General features: G+C 40.1%; 1 long non-coding RNA gene across 1 annotated transcript; it reads right to left on the bottom strand.

Moving 5' to 3' along the window:
• Positions 1-1,136: 1,136 nt before the first annotated feature.
• LOC121857831 lies at positions 1,137-9,141 on the bottom strand. The gene is made up of 3 exons (XR_006087277.1): positions 9,127-9,141; positions 3,889-5,337; positions 1,137-1,148 (listed from the first exon to the last, which is right to left on the bottom strand). It is a non-coding gene; the product is annotated as an uncharacterized LOC121857831 (long non-coding RNA).
• Positions 9,142-9,300: the final 159 nt, after the last annotated feature.

Below are 9,300 nucleotides of genomic sequence, written 5' to 3'. Positions count from 1 at the left end.
ACCACTCTCACAACAGACGCTTCTTCTACTGCAGTGGGCGCCGTCTTACAGCAGGAGATCAACGGAATTCTCATGCCCGTTGCTTTTTTCTCACAACGGCTTCAACCACCACACCTCAAGTACAGCGCCTTTGATCGAGAACTCCTGGCCATATACCTGGCTGTCAAACATTTCCAGCACTTCCTCGAGGCCCGTCAGTTCACCATCTTCACTGATCACAAGCCCCTCGTCCACGCCTTCGCTTCAGCTTCCCAGTCACATACACCTCGTGTCCTGCGCCACTTGGCTTACATCTCAGAGTTCTCCAGCGACGTCCAACACATTAAAGGCAGCCACAACGAGATCGCCGACGCCCTCTCTCGTTGTGTATCCAACATTCTTCCCTCATCTCCACCCATTGACTATGGGCAGCTAGCCGCGGCTCAAGAGAAGGACGAAGACCTGGCAAAATACAAGACATCCCCCTCAAGCCTCACACTCCAAGAACTCCCTGTTCCTGGCACAAAGACAAAATTGTGGTGCGACATATCCTGTGGGCATCCTAGACCGTTCGTGCCTCATGTCCACCGCCGCACTGTGTTCGACCGCATCCATGGTCTCAGCCACCCGGGTGTGCGGGCCTCCCAGCGCCTCCTCACGCAACGTGTCATCTGGCCCGGCATCAAGTCCGATACTAAGAAATGGGCTGCCCAGTGCCTGGCCTGCCAATCCTCCAAAGTACATCGTCACATACGGGCCCCCTTACATACTTTCCCTATTCCCAAAGGACGTTTTCAAGTAGTACACCTCGACATCGTGGGACCTCTTCCATCATCCTACGGCAGCACCTACATCTTCACCTGCATCGACCGTTTCACCAGGTGGACAGAAGCAATTCCCATGCCCAATGCTACAGCAGAGACTACTGCCCGCGCCTTCATGTCCGGTTGGGTTTCCCGTTTCGGCCCCCCCGCAACCGTAATCACTGACCGAGGAGTCCAGTTTGAGTCACAACTCTGGCAGCACCTCCTACAGTTCCTCGGCACGTCTAGACAACGCACTACAGCATACCACCCTCAAGCCAACGGCATGGTAGAGCGTTTTCACCGGCAGCTAAAAGACGCACTCAAGGCACAGCACGACCCTTACAGCTGGACTGACGCGCTTCCCTTAGTGCTCCTCGGCATCCGTGCGTCACACAAGGAGGATATGGACTGTAGCCCAGCAGATCTTACACTAGGCGAGCCCCTTCGGCTACCTGGGGATTTCTCACTCCCTCCTAACCCTCACCAAACCACTCCAGCCGGTCGTCACGATTTACTCCAAAAGCTACGACAAGCAGTTTCTGCATTCAGAGCTACTACTCCACGCCAGCCTCCTCGGCGCCCTGAATACATCCCTCCTGCACTACTCACAGCCGAGTATGTTTTCGTCAGGCGTGATGCTCATCGCCACCCATTACAACGTCCCTACGATGGACCTTTCCAGGTGGTTACCCGTTCAGCAAAGTTCCTGACGATTATCCGGAATGGCAGACATGACACCGTCAGCATAGACCGAGTCAAACCGGCCACCTTACCCGTCGGGCCCCCAGCCCAGCAGCACCATCAACAAACTACGCCTGCACCAGTCTACCCGCAGTTACTACCGGCAGCAACACCACGCCCACGACATTTCTGGGCACCCTCTTTTCACCCTCAAGTAAACCCTGTTCCTGACATAGAACCTGCACCTATCATAGAACCTGTACCTATCATAGACCCTCCTCCTGTCATAGAACCTGAACCTGTATTAGACCTCCCTCCTAACATAGAACCTGCTCCTGCCATGGACCCTCCTCCTGACATACAACCTGCACCTATCGTAGAACCTGCTCCTGCCATGGACCCTCCTCCTGACATACAACCTGCACCTATCGTAGAACCTGCTCCTGCCATGGACCCTCCTCCTGACGCAGCCCCTGCAGCAGCAGGAGCACAACAACCACTGCTTGTACAACCTCCTCTAATCCCAAACCCTCTTTCTCCTCCTAATTCTCCCACAGGTTTTGTGTCACTGGAGGGAGTTGTTACACGTAGCGGCCGAGTCGTACATACACCTGCCCGGTATGTGTTATGTGTGAGACACAACCCAGACAACATCCAGCCTCCCGCTGCGCCGGGAGGGGAGGGGGAGTATTGTAGTGGCTACTCTCCCCTACAACTTCCAACTGAGCTCCGGCCGCACTCCGACCAGCCAATCAGCGTACAGCCAGCTACGCCGAGAGACTAGGTCTATGCAGAGGACGTAGGGGTACGATCGCCGACCTAGTCTCGACCATCAACCTCCAGTTCAGGATCAGAGCGTTTCACACCTTACGCTGGAGCCGCTGTGATTGGTCACCTCGCTACGCGCACCCCAGATCCTGATCCTGGTAAATTGTATAAATACGGCAACGCCTGCCCAGGGAGGACATCCTACACTCAACTACTGGACCAGCAACATCTCTCTCAGCTCCTCACCTAGTCACTCCTAAGCACTGCGCTGTACAACAATATATATACAGGAAGCGCATCGTGAGTTTCTATCCAACCTCATTCCTGAGTGAAGGTATCTACATGTACGTACGTTTGTGTGCCCATACAAAGAGATAATAGACAACTAAAGAGAATTGACAACTGGCCACTTACAGTACACTACAATACTGTACTTTTACGTTATAACTGGTAAATACATGTAAATAATTGTGGGGAAAAAAGAAAAATAAGTAAATTTATTAAAAATAAGTTTAATTAAAAAGTAGAAATTGTGTTAAGAAAATTAAAATCACAGTATAAAATATTAAATTATGGGCGGTAGCCTGATTTGGTAGTTATAAGAAGTCTGACTAAGTTTTGTGCCAGCAGTCGCGGTTACACTTTAAGATTAAGTAAAAGTAATTTAGTTAACAGTTAATTAAAAATTTATAAGTTAGTTTAGTTTATTTTAATAAAAGGTAAAATTAGATTGTTAATTAGTAAATTAAACTAGTATATAATACAGATGAAACTGTAGATGCCGGGGTATGAACTAGGATTAGATACCCTATTACACCTGGGAGTAAAATTTAAATGCTTGAATATTAATAGTTATATTCTTTAAAATCAAAGAATTTGGCGGTATTTTAGTCTTGTTAGAGGAACTTGTTCTATAAACGATAAAACACGCAGAATCTTACTTATCTTGGTAAATTTTACAGTTTGTATACCGTCATTATTAAATAATCTTGAAAAAGTTAATTATTGGGATTAAAAAATTAAATATATTAGATCAAGGTGCAGCTGATAGATAAGTAGAAATGAGTTACAATAATATTTATTTATAACGGATTGAAAATAGAATTATTTTTAAAGAAGGTGGATGTAATTGTAAAAAAAGTTTAATAAGCTTTTTTGGTATAAGCTCTAAATTATGTACATATCGCCCGTCACTTTCATTTAAAATGAAATAAGTCGTAACATAGTAGGTGTACTGGAAAGTGTCCCTAGAAATAATCGAAATAAAGCTTTATAGTTTAGCATCTCACTTACGTTGAGAAGGTTTATCGTGCAAATCGATTATATTTTGAGTATTATAAATCTTTGCTATTGTTATTTAGTGTTAGAATATAAATGAGAAAAATATTTTTATATAAAAGGAGTAAGTAGAAATCTAAAATTTTGAATCGAAAACTGAGATAAAGGCTAGAGTTAAAAGTATTGTAAAAGAATAGTGAAATAAATGAAAATTTAATAATAAGAAAGCAAAAGTAAATTTTTGTACCTTGTGTATCAGGGAAAATTAAAATTTTAAAAGTAGTTTTTTGATCCCGAAAAAGGAAGAGCTAAATTGATAAAAAGGTTATTGTGGCATAAATATCTTTAATATCAATTTAGTGATGACATGTTAAACGATTCCTTTGATATCTGGTTTTTAGAGAAATGAATTTAATTCAGTTTTAATATTTAAGGAAAGTTAAATGTAAGAATAGGAGGGTTGAGCTTCTTATTCAAAATATAAAAAAGTATAGAAGAAATTTATTTAATAGTTGAATTAGGCTTAGAAGTAGCCATATGAGTAAAGTGTTTTAACTAATTTTTGAGTTAAAGTTATTTATATTCTTCTTGTAGTTGTATCTAAAAATGTTGATAATCTTTGTATTTATAGATAAAATGATTTTATTAGTAGAAAATTTTGTAAATAGTAAAATATTAAAAAATTAATAAATTTTAAATATTGATTGGTGTGGGTTAAGGAACTCGGCAAATAAAGCTTCTGCCTGTTTATCAAAAACATGTCTATATGATGGTTTATAAAGTCTAACCTGCCCACTGGGATCAAACTAAAGGGCCGCGGTATTTTAACCGTGCGAAGGTAGCATAGTCATTAGTCTCTTAATTGGAGGCTTGTATGAATGGTTGGACAAGAAGCAAACTGTCTCAAACACAAAAATCGAATTTGACTTTTAAGTGAAAAGGCTTAAATATTTTAAAGGGACGATAAGACCCTATAAAGCTTAATAATTTAGTATACAATTAGATGAGTTGAAAGTTTAATATTATTTATATACTAAATTATTTCGTTGGGGCGACGATGATATAATTTGTAACTGTTTAAATTTAAAATACAGAGATATTTGTGTGTAATGATCCTTGTTGTTGATTAAAAATTTAAGTTACTTTAGGGATAACAGCGTTATTTATTTTGAGAGTTCATATCGACAAAAAATTTGCGACCTCGATGTTGAATTAAAAATTCGCCATGGCGTAGGAGTTGTGGAGGTAGGTCTGTTCGACCTTTAAATTTTTACATGATTTGAGTTCAAACCGGCGTGAGCCAGGTTGGTTTCTATCTTTTAAGAAAACAAAAATTACTTTAGTACGAAAGGATTTAGTAATTAAAATAATTTTTAAGTGTAGATTAACTATATTACTTTGGCAGATGTGATGCATTAGATTTAGGATGTAATTAGATAGAGTTTTCTATAAGTAATAAACATTTATTCAGAAATGTTTGAATAAAACAGTTTGTGATGGCTTTAGTTATATTTGTGAGTTATTTAATTTTAATTATTTGTGTTCTTGTGGATGTTGCATTTGTTACTTTGTTAGAACGTAAAATTTTTAGGGTATATTCAAATTCGTAAAGGACCAAATAAAGTTGGTTTTATTGGACTGCTACACACACACCCTCCACTGCCCAGTGTAGGAGCATTGTCGAGTGGTTTATTGGATAAAGATATTAGCTAAGATATACTGTACAAGTAACTTAACTGATGAGGCTGAAGTAACATGCTGGTAGTTAAATCTTGCTCGAGGTTCTGTCACTTCTCCATTGGCCTTCACGTACATCAGCTGTTACCTGCAACGTGTTTGAAGTTGTAATTTACGTATAATGAAAATTAACTTGCAAATAGATCACATGTACTTAAACTGTCCCCAACTGTTTACATAAATCATTACCTCCACATTAGTTTACACTATACTGTACTGTACTGTACTACACTGCTTCATGCACTATACACAAGGTTTATTACAGCTGACTAGACCTTCCCACCCTCATGCCCCCTTAAGTGTCAACACCCCGCACCCTCACAAAACGTTATATGACCCAACAACAAGCCACACCCGTTGTGTATTGTGAGAAGCTTCACTCGTGGTCTGTTGTCCCCACAAATATGCCTCATGGTCTAGGTCAACCAGCGCCGCCATACACCACGGAGCGGGGGTCAACTGCTAAGCCACGCCTACCCCCGCTATTTAAGACCTAACCTCGTGGTTCTCTCTCTCTTGCTACCTACAGCCGCAGCCAGCAACACCTCCTCCTCCGCCTGCCTGGCGGTCCTCTCTCCCGCTGGCGAGCATGGCGACCCACAAGCTGTCCTTCTCTGAGCATCCTCACCAACCAGCTCTCTCTACATCACGCTTGTAACCATGCTGCAGCACCAAGCTGCATTGTACATCCAATACAACGATTTCAATCCAAACCAAGCACTAAATCATAAAAAAACATGAACAAGGCATAAGAACAAATGCGGCATGTCGACATCAACATATTTAAAGAAGTGAAAGTGAGAGACAAATCTACAAGAGTGTTTAAAAGTAGATCCCTAATTGCAGAAACTGAGAGGTTACTTATCATCTGGATTAGGGAAAAACAGATGAAAGGTGATTCAGTTTCTACTGAATTCATTTGTGAAAGAGCCAGATTTTCGGGCCAGCAAAGGCTGGTTCGAAAAATTTAAGAAAAGAAGTGACATTTTCAGTGTTGTTAGGCATGGTGAAGCTGCTAGTGCTGATAAGGAAGGGGCAGCAAAGTTTTTAGATGAATTTTTTAAAGAACTGATTGAAGAAGAAAATTATCTTCCACAGCAAGTGTTCAATGTGGACGAAACTGGGCTGTTCTGGAAAAAGATGCCCAAAAGAACATTCATCACCAGAGATGAAGCCTCTTTACCGTAAGAACAAAGCTTGGAGTTTATTGGAAGGCCAACCATAAGGCATGGGTGACAAGATATCTCTTTAATGAATGGGCTGTTGATGTGTTTTGCCCTTCTGTCAAGAGCTACCTAACCGCCAATAAACACCATTTATAGGCTCTTCTCCTCATGGACCAGAAAGTGATCAGCAACTTCAAGAAGTTGTACATGAAGAAAATGTTTAGGTGTCATCAAGCAACTTCCAACGATCCTGAACTAACATTTAAACATTTCTGGAAGACACAATTCAACATCCTGGAGGCTGTAAAATTGATTGTGTCATCATGGCAAGAATTCTCCACTAGATCCCTCAATTTGAGGAAGAAACAGAGTTGGACCAGGAGATTGTGTCCATTGGTCAGTCATTGGGCCTTGAAGTGGAGGAGGAGGATGTGGAAGAGCTTGTGATGTCTCATGAGGAGGAACTTACTCCTGATGACCTGAAGCAACTGGATGAGATGTTACAGGTAGAGGCACCCAGACCACAATTGACACTTTCTTCAGAGGGAACAATATGCTATCCCTCAGGATGTCCAAGAAGCAGTAAAATGCTTCTCCTCCACCTCCCCTTCCTTATCTTTTCCCTTCTCCTCCTCCACCTCCCACTTCAGATTCACCTCATCATCATCATCATCCAGGAGCCTTCTACATACACACATCAAAGTAAGTGAACTTTTCTACCTTTTTTGTTGAAACAATGGTTTCGGTTAACGAGCAACCTGCTGGAACGGATTGTGCTCGTTAACTGAGGGACCACTCCATGGGTGCAACATCTTTGTCAATGGTGATATAAGCTTCATAACCCTTTATACCCTTAACAAATAAAATCTTGTATTTTTCAAGACATGAAACACTGTTACACATTCTAACACTAAATAACTCCTTCCAGTTCATCTCAAGTTCACACAACCAGTTCTTACCTAACAAAGTTGGTCTATTCACATAACTAACTATAATTAATGGCAACTTTAAATTCAAATTTTAAATGAAGATTCAGTGGATGTAAAAACTCACAGGATAAATCACAAAAGACTATATTTAACCTTCCGATGTTCAAGATATGTACTCGTTTTTTTAATAGTTTTCGGTTAAAATACGGTTATATTAGTGATATTCTATTCATACTGTGCTTGATATAATACATTCATGGAAATGTAATATTCTTGCAACTTCAATGCTGATGTCAACACAAGCGTGGTTACGGCGAGACTGACTGAGTGAGGGAGAGCTATGCATGTGTGTGTGAGGCTGCGGGAGCGGGCGGTGTGCCGTGTTCGGTGCCGTGTATGCTAAACCCGCGTATGTTAAGGGCCGACTGTACCAGATACCCGTACAGAGAAATGGTTATTACAAATCATTCATTCCTCCCAACTGGATACCATGGTAGATTACTTTTAAACTCTTCAAGCTGGTTTCCTCTTAATTTCTTACTTGTCTAGTTATTTCATTTCATATAATTATTCCATAACTTCTGATCTTTGGTAGCGTGGCTCGAAGGTTATGACACATGGGTACATTGTAATTCTGGTATTTAGCAATGGGAAAGAATAATGGCAAAATACAGTTTATAGTTTATTAAAATTATAAAATGGTTTATTAAAATTAAGTTACATTTATTGAATAATTTCAGTAACACTCAACTACAGTATGGCAGTCCCTGGTGGGTGGAGCCTAATACAAGTAGTATCCGATATCACCCATTAGATTCTCAAAGATACCCAATAACTGGACTTACAGTCTCAGATCGGTAAACACAGATGGTATACTAAAAACAAATATAAGAGGCTTGAGTGTTTGTATTTGTTGCATTTTATTTTCTTACAAACTTTTCAAGTATTTTTTACAAAAACAGAAGGTTTGTATTGTTCACCTATTTTCTTACATAGGCTAGCCCAAATTCAATGATATTAGGTGTAAAATATGGATTGCAATTAACTTGATTAAGCTTTTTCAGTCTTAGCCAAATAAATGTTTAAACTTGGGGCCAAGTTAAATTAATTAGAACATGAAGAATAATTACATAGGTTAGATTATGTTATGTTATGTTAGAGAAAGTGTGTACATGGCAATATTGGTGAGTGTCAGGCTGTCAGTGAGTATTAATTCTCGATATAGTTTCAGGATTTAATTTTTTTTTTTTTTTTAACCAAATTACCCAGACATCGAAGGGAAAACACCACGATCTAGGCTAAATCTGTAATTTAAGAGAAATGATTTGTCATTTAGGTTAGGCAAGGCTATGCTATCAATAACAAATTTATTTGAAGTGGCCCAGAATAAGGTTATCTTAGTCTAGCTTGTGTGTCTTGTCACAGGGCAACATTAAGCCAGGGGTTAACGCAAATTCTATGAAGGGTAAAACACCAAATACTGTGAGCACTTACGTGAATGAGAGTTTTCTGGGTAACAAGACGATTAACCAGAAAAAATTCCTCATCCCCAGAATGTTTATGGTAATAGAAAAATGATTTCGTTAGTTCCTGAAATTGCCAATTAGATCAACTCTCGAACCCAGAGAAATATCCCCCATCTCCGGATTTTTATCTGTTACCTGGGAATCTTTTCTCATAATTTTCCAGAAAATGTTCCCCTCTGAAATTCATTACCTAAGCCAATATCTAACTTAGGGAAGCATAAGCCAGAGGGTTGGAAAAGTATGTTGAGTGAATTACCATGTATAGAGGCTGGATCTAAGAGTTGAAGAACTGCTTCTTCAATTGTATTTTCAATTTGGGGCCGCCACCTTCAATAGAAAAAAATAAATAAAAACTGTCTTACTTATTTGGCAGGATTCATACAGTTAGAAAGGAATCTATTGAAATAGTTCCAAACATTATAACCTAACC

This window comes from Homarus americanus, unplaced genomic scaffold, assembly GCF_018991925.1.
Source record: "Homarus americanus isolate GMGI-L3 unplaced genomic scaffold, GMGI_Hamer_2.0 scaffold18100_1, whole genome shotgun sequence".
NCBI classification, from domain to species: domain Eukaryota; kingdom Metazoa; phylum Arthropoda; class Malacostraca; order Decapoda; family Nephropidae; genus Homarus; species Homarus americanus.
The sequence above is the reverse complement of the archived record's forward strand: the minus strand, read 5'-3'. Positions and strand labels throughout refer to the sequence as shown.